Source organism: Pteropus vampyrus, unplaced genomic scaffold, assembly GCF_000151845.1.
Source record: "Pteropus vampyrus isolate Shadow unplaced genomic scaffold, Pvam_2.0 Scaffold24, whole genome shotgun sequence".
Taxonomy (NCBI): domain Eukaryota; kingdom Metazoa; phylum Chordata; class Mammalia; order Chiroptera; family Pteropodidae; genus Pteropus; species Pteropus vampyrus.
Window position 1 is genome coordinate 921,388 of NW_011888805.1, and position 6,556 is coordinate 927,943.

Genomic DNA, 6,556 nt, shown 5'->3' on the forward strand with positions numbered 1-6,556 from the left:
CTTCAAATCTCTTCATTTCCACCCTCTACTTTTATTCCTTCAGTCTCAGCTGATGACCTGGCCTCAGAATTTATTGAGAAAACAGAAGCAGTAGGACAGAAGCTCCCTCATTTTCCACCAATCTATGCCCCATGCTCTCTGCCTTCCCTCCCATTCTACTGTGTCCCTCCCTGCTTCTAACAAGACCAATCCGCCACTGCCCTGGCCTCTTTTTTTATATAGATCTTTCTTTATTTCCTTCAGTATAAACTTTTTTAAAAAAAAAATGTGCTGTGAATTCATCAGATATAACCATTTAGCATTGTTCATACTACCTCTACTAGTATGGACAAATAAATTTATAGGCATTATTTTGAATGTACGGTGTCTATTTCAATTAGCATAATTTTATTTAAAGAGTTGTTAGGTTGTCTGTGTTGGCATTTTCAGGTGTACTTTATGGGACAAGCTTCTGAAGTATCATTTTGAGCCCTGTTCCTACTTTGCTAGCAGTTGGGTAGCCAATCTATCAGAATCCAAGATTCCACACATCCATAAGAGAAAGACATTACAACCTATCTTGGCCAAGTCCAAGAACCACACCATGCACAGCCAGTCCTTAAAATGGCACAGAAGTGGCATCAAGAAATCTCAATCGCAAAGATATGAATCTCTTAAGGGGGTGGACCCCAAGTTCCTAGGAACTTGCATTTTGCAAAGAAGCACAACAAGAAGGGGCTGATAAAGATACAAGCCAACAATGCCAAGGCCAAGAGTGCATGTGCTGAGGCTATCAAGGCCCTCATAAAGCCCAAGGAGGTCAAGCCCAAGATCCCAAAGGGCGGCAGCTGCAAGCTCAGTCGACTTGCTTACAGGGCTCACCCCAAGCTTGAGAAATGTGCTCATGTAGTTATTGCCAAAGGTCTCAGGCTCTGCTGGTCAAAGTCCAGGGCCAAAGCCACAACTCAAACCAAGTCTCAGGCTGTGGATGCAGCTCCACCTCCAGCTCAGGCTCAGGCACCAGCTCCCAAAAGTGCCCAGGCCCCTACAAAGGCTCCAGAGCAGAAGTCTCTGTCTGCTGACACGAGGATAGAAGGACTGTATTGGGCTGGTGTTCTCTCGTGCTATTTGTACAAATAAACCTGAGGCAGAATCTGTCAAAAAACAAATAAATAAACAAAAAATCAAACAGCTTAAATAAAGTGGTCATTAAGCAAATGAAGACCTAGCCTGCTCTATGGAGTCTAATTTTTGGAAACACTTAATTCATTTTAGGGGGGGAAAATCTCAGTTAAGGTATTTATTTGTGTTTATCCAAACAAGCTGCAAGTACCAATTCGAAAATAGGAGGGTTTTTTCCTCAATAAGAGTACATTCTTTAATAAGGCTATATTTGAATAAGAATTCCACATAAATGGAATATAGAATACACACCTTAGCACAAGAAAGCAAGGAATACTTAACATTACAAAGACCAGACATTCAGTTGATTCAACCATGATGAGTTACCCTTCCAACCAAATACTTATTTTTTATATTTCATACAAATGTTGCAGTCAGTTCTGTATATGCTAACAATCATGTGCAGTTCTTACATTCAGTCATGTGAAGCACACAACTATTTCCAAAAGGATATGTAATGTGGTCTTCATTTCAGAGGAGCAGAAGTGACTGAATTGCTGTCTGCTCTTTAACCTTCCATTAACCATTTCGTTGTCTCCTCAAGGCCGGTGCCTTTGGTTGCTGAAGTTTTGAGTATTTGCCATTTTCCGTCCTTCAAGACAAGTAACCCAAGTGAATGTGCCATCTCTGAGGGAGCAGTGTCCTGTTCCATGTCCTCCTTATTTGCAAACACCACAGAAATGACTTTTCTCGGTTCTTCTTCCTCCAACATGGCAATTCACTCTGATTTAGAAACGCCAGTTCGTTCTCAGTCACAACTGTCTACTACATAAATGGCTGCACCTGTGTTTCAATAGTAACATCTCCAGTACGACCTGATACTTGGCTGTCCCGCTAAATCCCAGACCTAGAATTTAAGGTTCTCATATGTTACCATCTCAACATTAAATTCAATGGTAGGAATGGCAGTAACGCCTTCTCCAGCCTCTAATCTGTACAAAACTGTAGTATTTCTTGCTACATCTAATCCCAAAATTAAAATCCTCATTTCCTGGATTCTTTCACTCTGTATCTAAATCGCCTATAGGCTCTACTTTCCAAAAAATATCCAGAATCTGACCTCCTTTGCTACCGCTCTGGTCCAGGCCACCATCCTCTCTCACTTGGATTAGTGCAATGGCCTCCCCTATCAGTTATGTTTATGTTTAGCTGTGTATAACTAAAAAACTAAAAAAAAAAAAAAAAAAGCTTAAACAAAATGTAGATGCATTTCTCTCTTATGTAAAACAAGTCCAGAAATAGGCAGTCTTAGAGTTGATGAGATGTTTCCATACTCTCATCAGGGACACATTGTAGCTATCTGTTCTACCCAGCCTCAGGGTGTGCTTCCATTTTATTTGTTTATTTTTTTGTGGTTTCCCTTTTAAAGGTCACCTCATGAATTAAGATGGCCACAGAAGTTCCAGCCATTACATGTCTGTTCCAGGCTGGCAACGGGAGGAAGGAGTAAAAGAGGAAAAGAAAACTTTGTCCCAGAGGAGTAGGTTCTTTTTAAGCACCGCCCCCCAAATGCTACCAATTGTCTTCTTTGAGTTCTTTGGCCAGAACGTAGTCACTAGCCTATGTCCAGTTGTAAGGGACGGCCAGACTATAGAGATTTCAGCTGGGAACATTGCTGCCACCAACAAAATCAGGATTCTATTACTTAAATAAGAACGGACAGATGATGATCAAGTGGCAATCAGCAGTCCCCGCTATTCCTTTTCCTCCTCCCAGCCTTTTGCTCTGTATTCCATTCCTCTCCAAGCAGCCTGAACGTAACTCCTCTGCTCAAAACTTGTCGATGGCTCTCGACACACTTCGATTCAAAGTCACAGTCCTGCTGGTGACCTACAAAGTCCTGTGCCAGCCACCTGACCTCATCTCCCATCACTTTTCCCTACTTGTCCTGCCCCATTGCTATTCATCAGACAAACAAAACTTGCCCCTTCATTAGGGCCTTTGCATTTGTGGTCCCCTCTTCCTAGAAGTTCTTCTCCCAGATCTCCAGGTAGCTTGCCTTTGACTTCCTTCCAGTCTCTCTGCAATGCTGTCTTGTAAAAGGAGTACCCCATACACAGTGCACACACATATCTACATTCTCTGTTCCCTTGGCCTTCTTTAATTTTCTCCATCGAACTTACCCTGTCTGAAACGTTAGTATTTTTCAGTTGTTGTGTATCTCTCCTCACTAGAAAACAAGCATCGTGGGAGCTGTGATTTGGTCTCATTCATACACTGCTCTTTTCCCAACTCTTAGGATAGTGCTGACAGGTAGTGGTCACTCAATGAATATTTGTTGAATGAAAAGGTTAGTTTTTAATGTGAAGAGTCTAAAGCTCAGTGGGTCAAATCTCATTACTCTGTGACTGGCCAATTGGGGATGAGAGATTGGGGGTGGGGGTGGGGAGTGGAGAGCAGGTCTGCATCCTGTTAGAACATTCAAATGATCATCAAAGGAATTGTTTGAAATTAAAAATATATCTGTTAAAAGAAGAAAGAATAAATGAATCCCTCACCACATTCATGAACCCTAGTCTAACTACCAATTCAACTATTCCCTGTGATTATGAATGCTTCATGGAATCATAAAAAGAATATAAATCTATTGTTTTTGCCTGGTGTCACCATTTACTTTGGCATAAGTGCCCTTATCTTCCGTAGCTTATTTCAGGGACTGAGGCATTCACTCTCTTGGAAAACCAAGCTCTCTGAGCTCTGGCCTTGAAAGACCACCAAGGTTGCCTTTGAATCCTCTTCTTTTACTGCTTGGCTAAAAATAGGGCTGTTTCACGAAAGTTTTTGAGTGGGAATGCCCATATTGCAATCACAAGCCAGCCTGATCTTTTTCTCTGCCTTGGAATTGAAAGTCAAATGAGAGAATAGGTTTTAAGACCCTGGTCATTGTGTCTATGGGAACTTGGTCTTAGGGTCCCTGCACGCTCCCCAGTTGCAGCAACCCTTCTGCACATAGTTACATAAAGAACAAGAGGCGCACTCCACGTATGCACCCTCGTTACTCTGCTCCCTCTCTTGAGACGAAAAGACATACAAAAACATGCAAGCAAGCCAATAAAGCAAGCATTAAACAAAAGGGTCTTTTAAATCTTGAGTGTTTTATAATTAATAATAATAGCTAAACTCTGTGAATGATACTATGTTCCTAGAATGTTCTAATGACTTCACATGAATAAAGTCATTTAATCCTTACAACAACCTCATTCTGTAGGCACTGTTATTTTCCTCCATTCTACACATGAGGAAACAGACAATAAGAATAATGGATATCGGCCACATGAGACCTTGACTGGAAGGCTTCCCGGAGGAGGTGGCCCATGAGCTAGACTGTAGGATGAGTAGGATTTATAGCTGGGTGGTAGCCCAGAGGGCATTCTGAGTAATGAGAACTGATTGAGAAAGAGTACAAAGAGGTGTCCAGGGGGCAATGACGAGCCTGCCAGGGGAAGGAAAGCAGAGATCTATGAAGCTGCATCATTGCTAAGAATGGGGGACCCCCACACACAAGAACCAACTGGAGTTTGTCCAAAGATTCTTTAGAGATTCACCCCCTTGGTGCCAGTGCCCATAGAACTTTTAGCTCTTAGGCAAGCGTTCAGCTGAAATCGTTGATTCTATTTTAATTAAATGGATGCTGCAGAGAAAGCAATATTAATATAAGGAGTGCACAAGAGACAGGCATGGCTTAGATTTTTGCAGAAAACCACTTATCCACAAAGATACAGTTAAGTGCGGATACTGTTTCATAGCCCGAACATAACGGGCAGCAAATATGAATGTTGCAACCTGATTGACTCTTCCTACTCCGAGAAACGGAGAGCGCACAACAGGTGTCTTTATTTCTACAGTGAATTTTCTTTAAAAATCTTTGTTTAGTCCACACAAAAAGCCTAAAAAATTAACTTTGTTTACAATTAAAGAAAAACCTTCTTAATTTGTCCAAGTATTGAATGTTTTACCTTAATAGATGAGAATGATATCATTTTAACAGTGCAGATTGCTGTTTGGACCATATTTTTAAATCGCTTGGCAGTACAAATACGTATACTAACAGAATGAATTGTCTGTCTGATTTATTTCTCACCATGCTCATAAAAGGTTTTAAACTCCATGCAATTGTTTGCTTCTATTTTTTTGTATAAGAATTCTTGAGTAGACTCTTAATCTATGTTAATATACTTTAAAATCAATATAGTCCCTTCGATAATGCAATAAATATACATTTAGCACTACTGTATGCCTACCATTCTGCTAATTGCCCCACAGAGAGACAGAAAAGTGTTAAGAACAGCTGTTTAGTCTTCACAGAGTTTCCATCTCCTCAGGAAGACAGGATGTCATAAGTGAAGAAATTAGACAGTTATGCAAGGTAGTATATAATTAAATGCTAAAGTGTTTGTTACAGACTATAAATAATAAAGCCATTCAAACATTTAGAGAAATCCAATATTCAAATCATTTCCAACAGGAATACTTTTTCTTTAATTTTTAAAATTGTCTTACAAATCTTTGTCCTTTGTGGAAGTGATTTTTAAATTTGAGAGTGACTTATAAGCAAATATGAATAAAGTAGACGATCAAATCGGTGATTGTTTTTGTGGCTCTGGAGTCAGGGTTCTGATTTCTTTGTGTACTTCTATGTTGACTGTATCTGCTGCACATCGTTGGTGGGGAGGAAGCCAGATGTCAGGCGTTGGGGACAGAGGAGACTGCAGGGGGCAAGAACAGCCTGAGAAAGTGGAAAGTTACACGAGGCCTCTGCAGACGTTTTTTCCAACACGTAGTTGAATAATTCTTTTCCAGATGAACTTCATGTAATGGAGTGCGATTGGTCTATTAGGAAAAATGCCTGGTGTTTCTCATGCAGCTGAGCACAAATATGAATTCCAATATATTCATTTATCACAAAATACATATTTTTGCCTTTAATTCATTAGATCAGTAAAATTCAAGGTGTTAACTCCCTGCCAAGGCCCTCTGCGTCCCAGCCAAGATGCTGGGAAAGTGTAGTGCTTCGCAGAGAGAGGCACAGGTGCTATGGCTCACAGACACAGTCTCCAACGCCCTGGTGACAATGGCCACTGCAGTGCTGGTGGCCTCTGCACTTGCTCTCTGCTTCTCACTGCTGTGGCTTCTAGTTTAGGTCCTGTGTAGATGTAGATGTGAACAGAACCGACTCCATCTCTGTGTCCAGGATTTCATTTCATGTTTAAGTTTCATGCTGAGATCAACCTCAGTGTCCTTAGCAACCATATCAAAGCCTTCTAGTTAATGATTATCTATCTCTGTTCCCTAAAATGTCTTAAATAGTTTTGTTGGTAACAGCCAGAATGGCATAAAAACCAAGATATATATCAAACTGGTGATAAGTATCGATTATAAGCAATCATCTATCACA

The 6,556-nt window shown here is 40.7% G+C and overlaps 2 pseudogenes; one reads left to right on the forward strand and one right to left on the reverse strand.

Annotated features, from left to right (window-relative positions):
* LOC105289504 overlaps nucleotides 1-1,119 on the forward strand; it is a 3,017-nt pseudogene extending 1,898 nt beyond the window's left edge.
* A 550-nt stretch (nucleotides 1,120-1,669) lies between these two features.
* On the reverse strand, nucleotides 1,670-2,149 carry LOC105289505 (annotated as a pseudogene).
* Between the last annotated feature and the right edge of the window lie 4,407 nt (nucleotides 2,150-6,556).